At 37.2% G+C, this 16,559-nt stretch overlaps 1 long non-coding RNA gene across 1 annotated transcript; it reads left to right on the top strand.

Moving 5' to 3' along the window:
* The first annotated feature begins 1,654 nt into the window (after positions 1 to 1,654).
* LOC137025799 (uncharacterized) lies at positions 1,655 to 15,271 on the top strand. Its single transcript, XR_010895850.1, has 3 exons — positions 1,655 to 1,941; positions 10,285 to 10,377; positions 13,991 to 15,271. It is a non-coding gene; the product is annotated as an uncharacterized lncRNA (long non-coding RNA).
* The last annotated feature ends 1,288 nt before the right edge of the window (positions 15,272 to 16,559 follow it).

The raw sequence follows: 16,559 nt of genomic DNA, 5'->3' as shown, positions 1-16,559 counted from the left end.
TAATGCCGGCAGACCCTCACGGACGTCTGCCGGCCACACAAACATAATAAAACATAACGTAAAGTCCAGGCCTGGTCCTCTCTCGTCCTTCACTGTCGTCGCTCCTCCTTTTATGCTCCCGGAGCTCCTCTGTAAGAGACTCGTTAACACTTGCGTCACTGGCCTCGCGCCATTCCCTCACGGCTCTCGCTCGCCCTGGTCGCCACACATATGTACATGTTTTAATATTTAGACCACTTATATTATTGATTGCTATCAGGATATGATAGCAAGAGAGTTTCAACAAGTATGCTTTCACAATGCTTTTCTTTCATGGTGTATTTAAAATCATAATGGTCCTGTGAGCAATAAAGCAGGTGTACTATATACAGTAATTCCTATGTGAGATGAGCTAATCTTTATACATTTACAGGTACAATTCATCAAACTTGTGTATACTTGTGCATTTTATTGCATTGTTTTATAATCAAAGATCCCTTCAGTAGTACTCTGTGCGAATTGCAGTAAGCAGGAGGGTGTGTGTGTGTGTGTGTGTGTCAACATCTCTGTGTGATATCTTGGAAAGCCCTCTGACATCACTTGTTAAACTCCAGTGATGCATTCTCATTCAAGTAAATTACAGCGTGCCATTTGTAAATCATTCAGTGGGCGGAGCTTGACAGCAAGCCAAACGACAGCTTTCTCTCCACATCAGTGGCTGCTAGGGTAAAGAAAACATTAGAGGTCCTTCATTCTTGCTTTCATCCTCTGAGTCTTAACAGGAGATGACATAGCTGTTTGTTCCTCCCATTCTGTTCAACAATATTGTATTATCTAAAGAGGGTATGGAAATTTGTGTCTCTGTTTCTCTTACTCATGCCTTCTTGCATTTATCCAGATGAGCCATAATCATACTGCAGCTTTAGAATCAGTCTCGATCCTTTCCCAGACTCCTCCCAGAGCTGATCTATACACATTCGGCCCAAATATAGAGAGACTGATGCCTCTTTTGTCAAGACTGTGTGTGTTCTGGGTGGGAGGCATATGGCATGTGCTTGCTTAAGGCCCGGCCGGTTCAAATGATGATGTAACGTCAGGAAACGGGGAAATCAACCCCGGCGGTCCTGTAATCTGATCCCTCTTCTTTGCTTTCATTCTTGCCCATATTTTGTAAGTTTATTAAAGCCGGGGTCAATGACTTGACACTTTTTTTCAATTCAGATCTATAAATTTATTCAGAAATACATTAAAAATGCAATTCATACATGCGGTGACTTGAATACAGCTGTTCTACAATGAATATTTTAATTATTAATTTATATATATTTTTTGTCAAACAAGATCAAAGTCAAAAATTACATCTGCAGACCCTCATGAATGTATTTAAATCTGACTGTATCAGATAATTTGACTGTTTTATGACAAGGCAAGGTTAGTTCAGATTTTAAAATGGCATGTTGCGACTCCCAAAAAACGTAATATTTATGAATGAATAATTTGATATTTGTTTAAATTTTATTTTTTACCTTGATAAGTATATTTTAAAGGGGTCATGAATTGAGAAATCATCTTTTCCTTAAGCTTTTGATATATAAGAGGTCATCGCACTATAAGAATATCCTGTAAGATTCACTTCCTTGTTAGTCCAATAAAAGCTCTTATTGACACCAATCCCAGCAAAAGATTTGTCACGGAATGTGCTTATCTATGTCAGCCCCGTCCACTGGCGTGTTAGTTAGACAACGAGGAGAGAAGAGCGATAGAGGACTAAAAATGACATTCCCTTACAAAGGATCCTAATGCTAAGAATATATTCAACAATGTGAATGTCTCAGTTGAACATTATTTATTTGCATTTGGTACATTTCACTGTGGATTCTTTGGTAAATCAGTCGCATTTTGGCGCAGACTTTGCAAATAGACTTTTTCGACATGGACTCGACAGTAATAATGCAACAACATGTAAGTAAATCTGTTAATTCTAATGCCTGATCTGAATATGTAATGTACAGTCAGATGTTCTTTGTCTATGTGTCAGTAAATCAAACCAGTGACCAAACGGTCAACTTCACGTTGTTTCTCTTATAGGATGAAAATAATCTGTTATTTAAATGGTGATTAAATTATATATAGAAAGCGATCAAAGAACGCTTCCTTTACAATCGCTGGAGATGTCAATGAAACAGCTTGAGTTTCGAGTTCTGGATTCGTGCCAAAACTCCCATTTTATTCAACAGATCTCTTAGTTACATCACGTTTGCACATTCTAAAAAATGCTGGGTTAAAAACAACCCAAGTTGGGTTGGAAATTGACAAACCCAGCGATTGGGTTGTTTTAACCCAGCAGTTGGGTTAAATGTTTGCCCAACCTGCTGGGTAGTTTTATTTAAACCAACTATTATTTAAAAATTGCTATATGGCTAGCTTAAAATGAACCCAAAATAGATGGGAAATTAAAAACCAGATGCAATTAGAGACAACAACAATAGACAAAAGGTGAATGTTTATTAATAAGCTTTAATATTTTATTAATATAAATTTAATAGTTTATTTATATTGATTTATTAATAAGCAATTTTATAAATGTTTATTGTTTAATAATTATTCATTGAACATTAATGTTAATTTCCAACATATTTTGGGTTAATTTTAATTAAGCAATACAGTAATTTTTAAACAATAGTTGAGTTAAATAAAACTACCCAGCAGGTTGGGCAAACATTTAACCCTACCGCTGGGTTAAAACAACCCAATTGCTGGGTTTGTCCATTTTCAACCCAACTTGGGTTGTTTTTAACCCAGCATTTTTAGAGTGCACTGTTAGTTATGATGAAAGCATTCGTTAGTGTGCAGAAATTGAGTTGCAATGACAAGATCACTGCTTTCATGTGCTCAACATCATGTCTGTGATTGGTTACTACAATGTTCATCACTGCAACCTTTCATGCCATGATCTAAATGTAATGCTATAATCAACACATTTCATATGCAAAGATCTTAGCCAATCACAGCAGTGGGCGTTTCATGTTTTTACTTGATGGTTAAGTTAAACAATATTAAAACATTTTTAACTTTTTTTTTAAACGGCTTTTAAAAACCTTATGAAACCAACAAAAATACATTTCTTCATATCTTCATTTCTTCATATTTTAAACTAGATTTCTTGTATGTCATTGACCTGTTTGTTGTAATTCTGGGGTGAACTTGAGGTCAAAGGTGGACGACTGGTGCGGGAGTCACTCAATGTGATTTGCAGTGAAAGTCCAGTGGATTGTTTGTTACAGGTAAAGGCTCTGATCTGACATCATTGTCAGCTTGGTGACAGACAAACAGATTTAGAGGAGCTGTCACTGATCCAGGATTAGTTCAGGTTGAGTCATGCTTAGGTGGTGTGACTGATCCAGTCAGAAGTGTTTGAGTAATGATGCCCTATTGTACCGTTGAGTGTCTGTTTTCTTCATCAAAGATTCAACTCTCTTTTTCTCTTCTTTGCTGTACTCCTCACCCCATTCTCCATCCACCCCCTTTCCCCACTTTCTGTCTGTTCATACTTTCTTACATGTCTGCTGTCCTTCAGGGAAATTCCCTCTATCTATGACTCTGCCATTCCTCACATTCCTTTCATACCTACAAGACGATGAAATGTGCTGGAGTGTGTGTGTATGTCAAGGGATCTAATGGAGCGTCTTGAGCAAGAGATAGAGGGGTTCTGAGTGGGTGGTATTGGAGGAGCATTTAGTATTAGGATGGTGTGCTTCAATGATCCTTTGACCGTGGGAGGTTAATTGGCCATGTAAACAGTTGTATAAATATAGAACGGTCATTATGACATACAGTAAGTTTCAGTGACAGACACTGAGAGGGAAAGTGACTGAGTAAGATGGAGTGGGATTGTTTCAGCTTTGGAATGTGAAACTGACCGTTCATACCCTAAACTCTGACTTCCTGTTACATGAGACTGATCTTTAAGCAATACGGTTGTTTTTCAAGGCCATCTGAAATGGCGACATGATCAGAGGGCACTTTTAAAGGGATAGTTCTCCTAAAAGTTACATTATGTCATCAACTACCTTCATGTCATTCTAAACCAAAAAACGTTCATGAAACCTGCAAGATTTATGTCCCTTACCTCAAAACTTTGACGCTTCAAAAATGTATAAAGAGATTGTAAAAGAAATCAGATATAATTAAGGATTTTATTCACATTTATTCACATTGATCAACACACATACATAGAGCACATCGAATATGTTCAACCATGCTTGTCACACCTGAGAACAAACCTCAAATAATGTTTTGATGAATGATTTGACTGTTTTTGCTCATAAAATGAAAGTCAGTGTAGCCCCAAACAACTGGATCACATAAACCTTATTCAGGGTCGACGCCATATTGAATTCTACACAGATGAAAATGAGGCTGTGACTGATAGACAGTCTTTACAATGGTATGGGCTGTATAAAGGGCCTAGATCTCATGCAAGCTTAAAAACTCAATTTTTTGAGTTTTTCTACTGAAAGACTTTGGAAAAAATATTGAGCAAAATTCATTAACACTGCAATCAATTGGTCACACTGTACTTCTGTCCCTCACACCCTTGTTTTCATTCCTGTTAAAAATTAAATATGGCACTACCCTGACTAAGGTCTATTGACTCATTGTATGGACAAAAAAAATTCAAGATAACTTCTTTTGCGTTCCACAGAAAACAGTCAGTCTTAAGGCCCTGATATTCTTAAAGTGAAATCTATGAATGATATCATATAAGACATCATTTTGAACAAAATCAGACCAAAACAAAGCATGTCAAAATGAACTTTCTGGAAAACCAGCTCTGGCTGGTACACACCTTCGAACTACCATTGGTCTGTGGCGATTATGGTTAGTGCACTTTAGGGCCCCTCTTTCTTTGAGGTAGAAATCCTCTCCAGTTTATTTCTTCTCTTCAGTCCGTTGAGTTCATACGTGAGTGTTACAGTCCTGCTCTTTATTTTCTTTTTCTTTTTTTTTTTTTGTGAGATTGCAGAGACAGAGGCTCCTCCTTGATGGGCGGGATTCCAGTGCTGATCATGGGCCGCACCTGTGGCACTCTATTTAAGAGGCTCATAGATTTGAGCGCTCTCTCTCTCATTTTTGTTTTTGTGTCTTTGTTTGAAGAGTGGGTTGATATTTTGGTGTCCACAAACCCCATTTCCAAAAGTTATTTGATTTGTTGTTTCTTTTATTATTCTTTAACATTTTGACCCTAGACATTATTTGATTAACCTGAAATACATTTATATTTTCTTTACTGAAACCTATTTTGTCAAGTGTCCTCTTTATGTTGTGACTTTGAGCCGGGTCGTAACAGTGAGTAAAATCATGAACACACCGTAGAGCTGCTTTATTGTAACAATTGAAGTTGTAATTTTAATTGAAAGCAACACTGAAACTGTTTTTCATGTTTTTATACTGTAAAGCCGCTTGCTTTAAAGAGATCTATTGTATAAAGTGTTGTATAAATAAGCATGACATAACTGGAGTGACGAATTGCAGAGCTGGTGCAAAAAAAAAAAAAAAAGCACATCGCTATTATCTGATGCTTTCTTAATTGCTGTTTTCTCACCGCTGTCATTTTTGTTAATTTTGTTATTAGGAGTAAAGAGTGCAGCACATATTTACATACTCATCTAAACCAGTGGTTCCCAAAATTTTTACAGTAGCGTAAGCGTACCCTCTGAGGCATCCTTCTAAATACCCCCTCTCTTCTACATAGACTACAATCACACCTTTTTTAGCTTTATAAATGCAAAGTTTTTCTATCCATATTAAATAGCCTATATCTCATGTTTTAAGTCAAATTAGTAAAATTCCAATAATTTATTAATATGATAAATCAATAAATTAAAATGAAAATCATTTTGAAATCAAATGAAATCATCAACAAAACCCATCTTTGCACTGCAGTGGCACAAGCTACATGTAGATGTACAGTGGGTATGGAAAGTATTCAGACCCCCTTAAATTTTTCACTCTTTGTTATATTGCAGCCACTTGCTAAAATCATTTAAGTTCATTTTTTTCCTCATTAATGTACACACAGCACCCCATATTGACAGAAAAAAACAGAATTGTTGACATTTTTGCAGATTTATTAAAAAAGAAAAACTGAAATATCACATGGTCCTAAGTATTCAGACCCTTTGCTCAGTATTTAGTAGAAGCACCCTTTTGATCTAATACAGCCATGAGTCTTTTTGGGAAAGATGCAACAAGTTTGTCACACCTGGATTTGGGGATCCTCTGCCATTCCTCCTTGCAGATCCTCTCCAGTTCTGTCAGGCTGGATGGTAAACGTTGGTGGACAGCCATTTTTAGGTCTCTCCAGAGACACTCAATTGGGTTTAAGTCAGGGCTCTGGCTGGGCCATTCAAGAACAGTCACAGAGTTGTTGTGAAGCCACTCCTTCGTTATTTTAGCTGTGTGCTTAGGGTCATTGTCTTGTTGGAAGGTAAACCTTCGGCCCAGTCTGATGTCCTGAGCACTCTGGAGAAGGTTTTCATCCAGGATATCCCTGTACTTGGCCGCATTCATCTTTCCCTCGATTGCAACCAGTCGTCCTGTCCCTGCTGCTGAAAAACACCCCCACAGCATGATGCTGCCACCACCATGCTTCACTGTTGGGACTGTATTGGACAGGTGATGAGCAGTGCCTGGTTTTCTCCAGGTTGGTTTCTGTGCTCTTAGGAACCTTAAGTGCAGCAGAAATGTTTTTGTAACTTTGGCCAGATCTGTGCCTTGCCACAATTCTGTCTCTGAGCTCTTCAGGCAGTTCCTTTGACCTCATGATTCTCATTTGCTCTGACATGCACTGTGAGCTGTAAGGTCTTATATAGACAGGTGTGTGGCTTTCCTAATCAAGTCCAATCAGTATAATCAAACACAGCTGGACTTAAATGAAGGTGTAGAACCATTAATGAGGGAAAAAAATGAACTTAAATGATTTTAGCAAATGGCTGCAATATAACAAAGAGTGAAACAGTTAAGGGGGTCTGAATACTTTCCGTACCCACTGTATTTACACAGTTTAATGCTGCTCAGAGCTGGCATGAATGCAATTACAATAGCATAAATAATGTTATGAGAATGTTATAAATGAAAAAGTTTTAACACAAATATGAAATGGTTAAAAAAAAAAGAAGAGACTTTTAAATTTCAAAAAGCCACCAGTAGGTGGCGGCACTTTCTTAATGAGTGAGTCATCGAGTCATTCATTCAGTAACGAAGCAAGTGGCAGTATTTACGAATGGGTCATTGAATCATTGATTTTCCTGCTTCGTTCAAAGCCGCAGATTCATTCACGAAACACCACTTTGTTGCTTGGAGACGCACAACAGTTCTGCTGTGGCTTTCGTTGGAAGTATTATTTTGTTGCAAAATAGAGCAAACAATATTGACAATACTGTATTTAAAATGTACGTCACATATTATCTTTTTGTTTGATGAACTGTTGTATATAATCAATGTCACATTTGCAATTGTGTGGAAAGATGCATTCTTGCTCATATAATATATTATCAACATTAAAATCAAACTCACACAGGATATGTTTCTGTATCAAAGAGAGTCTTAAATTGACTAATTCCATGTGTAAGTATATAAATCTGCTTCAGTCGCAGAAAACAATCGCTGTATGTTGTTGAACACAGTCTTAGAATGTTTTAGCTAGTCGTTAAATGTTTGCCCAGCTTAAGCCATAGAATCACCAAGAGTCGTATACGACTGAAATTGTAGCATGGATGGATGGATGATTGATTGACAGGTGAGTTGGCGTTTCTTTGAAGAATCTCTTAGCAGTTCCAGACTGTAAGTGATGAGCGAGAAAACAACTAAAAATGAATATTGTCCATGTCCACCACTGAGCACAGGCAAAGAGCCAGCACCACCATGAGGGTGGCATCAGACCCCACAAGATTACAGCTAGCAAGACAAAACATGAGTTACTAAACAATGAGTTGCTGACAGCCCGGTCTACCAAAGACTCTATAATGGTGCCAATGAAAAGCCTGGCATACAAGGTAGCTGTCAAACAGGGTGTAGTGGCACAATGGCCTCCTGAGGGGCTCATTGATGACTCCAGGGGAGATTGTCCCACCCTATAATACTGGTACTATTGATTAATAAAAACTGTTGACATAAACTTTGTACAGAGGAATATAGGTTGTTTTATTATTTGCTGTAGTTTGTGTTATATTAAGTGATTATAGGCTACTTCACACAGTAAGAATGAATGTAAATCTCCTTAAAATCTCTTAGACAGGAAGACATAAAGAGGATCATTGCTTAACAGCACAATGGAAATGGGCAAGTTATTGGAAAGTGGAGATTAGCGATCTTTGTACTTTGAGCCGATTGAGTGTGGGACTAAATGGCACATTTTTGCAAGTGGTGCGGATGTTGGTTGGCATTAGTCACACGACTGAGAGCATGAGAATGCCCTCCAAAGGTTTCCCTCTTTGATATCACTGGGGTCACGATGAAAACCCAGTCAGTGGGACAATCCAATGACGTTGGAGCATTCCAAGCTCTTTTGTCTCCTTTCTCCGATACATTCTCACCCTCTTTCTCACCTTCCCACTGCCATTCTGTCAGCCGACATCAGCCGTCCATCGTATCTCATCCTGCTCCACGTCCCTTGCTTTATCTTTACTTTTCCTATCCTCTGTTTTTGAGCTGTGAGATTCCTTCCTTAGAAAACACACAGCCCTCCAGTTAGCCCTCTGTGACGCAGGAGGGGAGCAAAAAGGGGTCCAGTAAAGGGAGGGTCCAGTTCATGTGTAACAGAAGGTCTCCAGTAAAGGGGAGGGTGATGAGTTTGGCCTTTGGCCGCTTGTGACGCTGCTCTCTTGTGAGCTATCAGACGAGACTGACAAAGACACTGAGAATGCCTAATGTCTCCTGGGTGTCTTTTTTTAGCTACAAAGAATGTGCTAAAAATAGCCCCACTCACGCTTGTTGTCTTGTATTTTCCTTTTGTCTCATCAGTCTTTAGTTCTTTTTCAGCTGACCTTGATTAAGTTTCTCAGAGAGAGAGAAAGAGAGAGAGAGACATACCATATTTGTGATCAGACCTGTTTACATATTTCAATCCTGGTTCCATCCGCTTGTTTTTGTTATTGTTTAGCAGTCCCCGGTTTATGTTTAGCCCTCTCCTCCAACACCTACTCTTCCGCCAAGATGAAGAGAGATGGAGAGGCGGTGAAAGATGGAAAGATCATAGAACAGATGGAGGTCAAAAAGACGTGTGTGTATGTGTATAATATGCATGTGCTAAAAAGTTGGTTTTAGATTTGTGAAAGTGACTCGTTTTCAAAGAACATGTGTGAATGCTAATATTACATTATTGGATTCATGCTTTTAAAAAAGTAAATAAACTTAAAAGTAGTAATAAACATTTAATTCAAGATAATGGCCGGTTTCACAGACAGGGCTTTGATTAAGCGAGAATTTAAGAAAAAAACATTACTGGTGTGCATCTTTAGACACATTTTAAGAAATGTCAGTGCAAGTTGCTTTCAGTCAAAATAGCTCAAACATGCATTTTAGTCTGGTACTAGATTTAAGCCTTGTCTGTGAAATCAGGGGATAGTGTCTGATATGGAAGTACAACATTTCTCTTCTCAAGTAAATTAATTTTAAGGATGTTTAGTTTTTGTTTTTGTTTTTTTTACTGGAAAACAAGAAAAAAAAATCCTGAGCACAATGATTTTTGAGACAGACTGGGAAAGTGACGGTCTGAGATACAGACAAGACACATACAATGACAGGTGAGGAAAGAATGTTTAAGCAGACTAAGAGCGGGACGGTCAGCATTCCTGTGTTTGTATGCGTGTGCTTTAACAGACTGAACTGAAGTCTGCAAAATGTTAACATGCTCATGAGATGGACAGATGAGACGAAAGAAGAGGGGGGAGAGAGGGCCCAGAGAGTATGGAAAGACTAGCCCATCCTGTAGATCGTTACTTTTTGCGTGGGTTGTCCTCCATATTCCTTCTGTTCTCCTATTTTCTTTCTCTCCCTTGGTCTCTCTCTGACCTTTTGCTTATTCAAAAGTCTTTATTCTAGAGCATGTTAAAAATACAATATGTATTATAGTAAATAAATGAAAATGAATAAAAAAATACTCAACCTCAAACACATGATTTAAGAGAGGATAGTTACTTTTATTTCCTCTTTTCCTCATTTTTAATGAAATATTTAATTTCACCTACTGACCTGACCACAATGCACACTCATTCTCTCTTATACCATCTTAATGTCTTCCAGCAAGCAGCTTGCATCAGAGTGTGTGTTTGTGTGCGTCAGGGTAATATCTGCAGACTCCTGCCAAGCTCTAAGGACCGGAAGACAGCTACTGCCGTGAGTGATTTACAACTACTTATTACCATTTAGGAGAATTTTCGTAACCAGATTCAGTCAGTGTTTGTATGTGTGTGTTAAGGAAATAAAATATCATCTGGACACTCCAATACGTCAGATTTAGAGATAAATTCAAAGTGGGTAAGTTGCAATCCAACTCTGTGTGTGCGCATAAGACACTTACTTAGTTACATGAACTCACCCTTGTGTATGGGGTGAATTAAAAATGCTGGGTATTCATGCATGTTTCCAGATTTGATTTGATTTTGGTTCATTATATATATATATATATATATATATATATATATATATATTAGAAACTCTTCTTATATAATAGAAACTCTTTCTCAAGTATTGCTGTAAATTACACAGGAACCTTGTAACTTGAGAATGTTCATTTAAAAAAAAAAAAATCACAACAATGATTATATCTGTTAAAGGGATAGTTCAAAAATGAAAATGATCTCATGATTTACTCACCCTCAAGCCATCCTAGCTGTATATGACTATCTTCTTTCAGACAAACACAATCAGAGATATATTTAAAAATATCCTGGCTTTTCCAAGATTTATGATGGTATTGTATAGGGGGGCAAGATTTTGAAGCCCCAAAAAATCATAAAAATAATCCAGACGGCTCCAGGAGGGTAATAAAGGCCTTCTGAAGCGATGGGTTTTTGTAAGCTTAAAACTTCATTAAAGATCCCGTTTTTCGTGTTTTTTGAAGCTTTGATTGTGTTTATAGTGTGCAATATAACATGTGTTCATGTTTTGCGTGTAAAAAAACACAGTGTTTTTCACATAATTTACTTATCTGTATACCGCTGTTTCCACTGTCATAAAAACGGGCTGATGACTTCCTTGTTCTATGAAGTCCCTCCTTCAGAAATACGTAACGAGTTCTGATTGTGCCAGCGGTTCCTGTGTTGTGATTCGACAGCAGCTTACCAGCTTACCGATTGTGGTCCATAAACAACGCCTTCTCCAGACAAAGAGGGAACTGCTCCATCTTTCAAGAATAATCTTTGTGCGAATCCGGCATTAAACTGATTGAGATTGAGGAAGCTGTCCTCAGCAAAATGTGCTGCACATAGTTTTACATGTGGATTATAATTTTCGGGAACCGAGTTAAACATAAATTGTAACCATTGATCTCTAAGTACAGCGTCCCTGGGAAGGCCAAACAAAGGTGATTGGACTGCGGGATGAAAATAACACCGTTTCGACGACATGGCGACAAACACACTCTACAAACGCAACTCTTGCTCTTCTCCGTGGGAGCGCAACAAGACCACGCCCCCTTTTTTGTGTATTCCTGTGGGCGGAGGTTAGTCAAAAAACTGTTTTAGTGACGTCATTAAAGAAGGAAGTAGAGGGATGTAGTCCAAACTGGCCGTTCGATGTAGGCGACTTCTGTTAAATAAAATATCTCGCTTGGCATTGAACTTTGAGCTTTAAAATTTTACAGATTTTATTTATACTCTAACAACAATATTACACACTAACTAAAGTTTTAAAATTTTATGTTTATCTGCTTACCCCCAGGGCATTCAAGATGTAGATGACTTTTTTTCTTCAGTCGAGCGCAAATTATGATTTTTAACTGCAACCGCTGCCGTCTGTCATTCAAATAATAGCAGTAGATGGGAACTTCAACTATAACAGTAAATAAAACTTGCTTAGACAAATCAAAATTAAAACCTGCGGCTCGTGACGACACATTAATGTCCTAAGACACGAAACGATCGGTTTGTGCGAGAAACCGAACATTATTTATATAATTTTTACCTCTAATACACCACTATGTCCAACTTTGTTCAGCTTCCTGTTAGTGAGGTCAAAAAACGCGTTCTGTTGACGGAAGTGATGTCTCGCCCATATACTTCAATGAGCGCGAGACATCACTGCCGCTGTCAGAGCGCGATCAGACCTCACTAGCCGGAAGCTGAACAAAGTTGGACATAGTGGTATATTAGAGGTAAAAAATTATATAAATACTGTTTGGTTTCTCGCACAAACCGATCGTTTCGTGTCTTAGGACATCAATGTGCCGTCAAGAGCCGCAGGTTTTAATTTGGATTTGTCTATGGAAGTTTTTTCGACTCTTATTGTTCAAGTTCCCAATCACTGCTATTGTTTGACTGACAGACGGCAGCGGTTGCAGTTAAAAATCATAATTTGCGTTCGACTGAAGAAAAAAAGTCATCTACATCTTGGATGCCCTGGGGGTAACCAGATAAACATCAAATTTTCCTTTTTGGGTGAACTATCCCTTTAACTAAAATAACTAGCTTCCAGCAGATGGCCGTACGCATACTGCGCAACTTGAGCCAATCCGTGACGTGATGTATGATGTAGTATGTATGAGTAGCATAAGCTTTAGACACCTCCCACGGTTTAAAAAAAAAGAGGACTGTGCAACAATCTCAAGCTCCTCTTCTCTTATATTGAAATCCTCCGACATTTCTCTTTAAAATTTCTCATTTTAGACTCCTAATTCATGACCAGTGTTTTGTCCTCTGAGCTTCCATGTTCGTCATTGCGTCATGCTTCGGGTCAGGGTTTGCTCTTCCGCCACAAATTGATGCATACGGCCGCCTGTCGGAAGCTAGTTATTATAGTTAATAAAGTTTTAAATACAGATATTTTTCATACAAAAAAAAAATTGCTTTGTTTCAGAAGGCCTTTATTAACCCCCTGGATTCATATGGATTATATTTATGATAGATGGTTGCATTTTTTGGGCTTCAAAATCTTGCCCCCATTCAATACAATTCTAAAGCTTGGAAGAGCCAGGATATTTTTAAACATATCTCCGATTGAGTTCGTCTGAAAGAAGATAGTCATACACACCTAGGATTGCTTGGGGTTGTGTAAATCATGGGATAATTTTCATTTTTGGGTGAACTAATCCTTTAAATAGCAACAGTTGAACTGTGCAATTCAATTTCTTTTTATTTGACAGATGTAATAATCAACTGAACCAAAGAAATGAAGTGTTAAATTATTCAAATGACCATTTCTTTATTATCTGGTCTGGACTATGCTGGCCGAGCTATGTTTTGATTCACTAACAAAAAACAGTTCATAAAAGTCATTTGAATGTGAATTAAACTACACTGCTCATGAGCCTACAAGTGCAGCTAAATAGAGAGAAATGTCTTGCCATTATTTTCTCATACATACCCTTGGTTATTTTATAATATTTAATTCAGACTCTGTTAAAATGACTTCTTTTGCAGTGGGCTTGTAGATTCAGCAGCAGGGGTGCAGCAATGCTGAAAAGTACACAGGAAACACAGGCATAAAGCAAAAGATCAATCTTGGGATTTTAAAAATCAAATTAAGATTAATCAGAAAATCTATAATTTTATACAGCCCTAGTGTCCTTTTGGCTTGTATACAACAGATTTACTGTTCTCCTCCATGTGACTGAATATCATTTGGCAGAGGTGTAATCCAGCAGTGTTGTGGTTTCCTGTGCACGTGTGTTCATACATGCTAGTGTTTGCTGCATTGTGAGAAAGATTCTGAGACGTCATTTTATTGCCCAATGATTATCTTCCTGCGGTGTGTCATTCTTTCTCTCTCCCCCCTTTTGCTTTTCCCATAGAGCCATTAACACACTCAGTTGCTCTCTGACGTCTGTAGAGGGGTACGCGGGTTGGGAAAGGTGAAGGGGGCTTGCCAGATTGTGGTTGGTCAGGACACACCTCTTTCTTCTCTGCCATACAAAGAGTGGGAGCAGTTAGCGAGGGTCAAAGGACATGAACAACATCCTGTCATAAGAATTATCTGTCTTTTTCACTGTATTTATACTTCCTCCCACACAAGTGCAACACACATTCATCTGCAGTCACTCTCACTCTTTTTTTTTTTTCCTCATTTCTTTCTCAACACCTCTGAAATTCCCTTGGGGGTTTAGAGAAATTATTCAATTATATCGGATCATGCTTTTGCAGGTATTTAGTGTCATACGATGCTCTGCCAACTGTTGAATTTGTGTGTGTGTGTGTGGTTCAGTTATACCATACATTATGGGAACAAAATGTCCCCACAAAGATGGCAGTATCCGAAATCCTTGTCCTTGTGGGGACATTTTTTTTGTCCCCTTGAGGAAAACAGTGTATAAATCATACTAAATTTCTTTCTTTTTTTTTTTTTCATGTATTAATCCACAAAGTTTTCTGTGATAGGTTTAGGGTTAGGGGATAGAATATACAGTCTGTACAGTATTAAAATCAATATGTCTAAGTAATGTCCCCATAAAACATGAAAACCCAACATGTGTGTGTGTTCATGACTGAGGTGGTGATATGCAGTTTTGCACGTAACATAATCATAATGATGGCCTGAAACACTGAAGAACAGAATATTAAACAAAGCTTGATTTATTTTACTGCTGAGTAATTTAAACATCCTCACTTTTATCAAATCATGTTATTGCCTATTTAGACTAGTAGAAACTTGTTCCATAACACTGACTAATAAACTTATAATTATTCATCCCCAACACACATTGTTGAACTAAAACATGCAGCAATTTCCAATCGAGAAAACTAAATGCTTCCACAAATAATGGTTGTAATTGCACATGCAGCTTGGCAGTAAAAAACAAACTAGACTATAACCAAATGAATTATGGTGAACTGCTTTGAGGTTTTCGCTTAGGAAATGAAAGTGTGATTATGATTATGAATGCAGTGCAAAAGATTATCAAATGTTACCAAGTAAGCGCCGACTTGAACATTAAATATTGATATTGATATATATAAAAATATTTTACTTACATTTATGAATTTGGCAGGTGCTTTTATCCAAATGTATATATATACATTTTATCAGTTCATGGCATTCATTCCCTGGGAACCAAATCCATGACTTCAGCTTTACTAGTGCCATATATATATATATATATATATATATATATATATATATATATATATATATATATATATATATATATATATATATATATATATATATATAAAACCTACCCTTTACTACAACTGTAAAAAATGTCTGTAATTTGTACAGTAAAATGATACAGGAAATACTGATTATTTGCATTATTCACATTAGTTTTACTGTAAAATGTCAAACTGTCAAATTTATGTTTTTTTTTCAAGTAAAAACTATGAAGTACTGTATAATTTAATTAATTTTTATTTTATGGTGATAAACGGTAAAGAACATTCCTAGAAGTCCCTGCATGACATATCACATATGAATATATTTTATATAAATAATTCAGTTTCTTCTTATTTTTGTTATCAGTAATGTATATTATGATGTTTTATGTTACATTTGTAAATTACATTTGTTACAAATGTTACATTTGTACATTACATCTGTATCGCAACTACTCAGATCCGATTTTTGTGTCCAATGCCACTGTTTCGTTTTCCGGAATATCTGCATTGGTTTATATGGCAATGATATTGAGTTAGTAGGTATACGGCAAAAACATGGACTATGTCTCAAAACATGTCTCATTTATACTGTCATTTTCTGCTCATCCGACACTTTGCAACAACACAAACTTGTCTCTACAGTGACTTTCAGCATGTTTCCTATAACAACGTCTGACGTTTAAGTTTTACGTGGCGTGAGAAAGTCTCCGCATGTGAAATTCGATCAGAGCAGTCAGACTGAAATGGATTTCATGTGATTTTTTTTGCTGTTCACACTTGCTAAATCTGAACAGATTTCAATCAGATATGCATAAAAAATCAGATTTGGACTGACAGTCTTGAACGTAGCGTTGAACGTAGTTCCTCTTTTTACACTTTTAAGTCACTTTTCACATATTTCACATTCATTGTATGGTAAAGTGCAACAAGGACATTCTGCTAAACAACTTTTTTCCTGTGTTTTACAAACAAAAGAAAGTCATACACAATAATACGTTTTGTGTGAACTGTTCCTTTAAAAAAAAAAAAAGCACTGTTCACGCACTAGTTAAGCATTATCTGTGAACTGAAACTAAAAAGAATCTACTCTTTCTAGACATTTTAAGTCTCATTCTTGTAAGTTTAACCATCAGTCTCACTAAGCCTGCTGCCCATTCATGAGGGAAAAAAAAACAGCTTTTCAACAGTAGTTCTTAAACTCAGCATTTTAACCACCTGTTGAAATTCATTAGCGCCTTAATTGTTCCAATTAAGCTTCTGCCCTCTTGC

Source organism: Chanodichthys erythropterus, chromosome 2 (genome assembly GCF_024489055.1).
Source record: "Chanodichthys erythropterus isolate Z2021 chromosome 2, ASM2448905v1, whole genome shotgun sequence".
Lineage (NCBI taxonomy): Eukaryota > Metazoa > Chordata > Actinopteri > Cypriniformes > Xenocyprididae > Chanodichthys > Chanodichthys erythropterus.
This window is presented reverse-complemented; position numbering and strand designations above follow the sequence as displayed.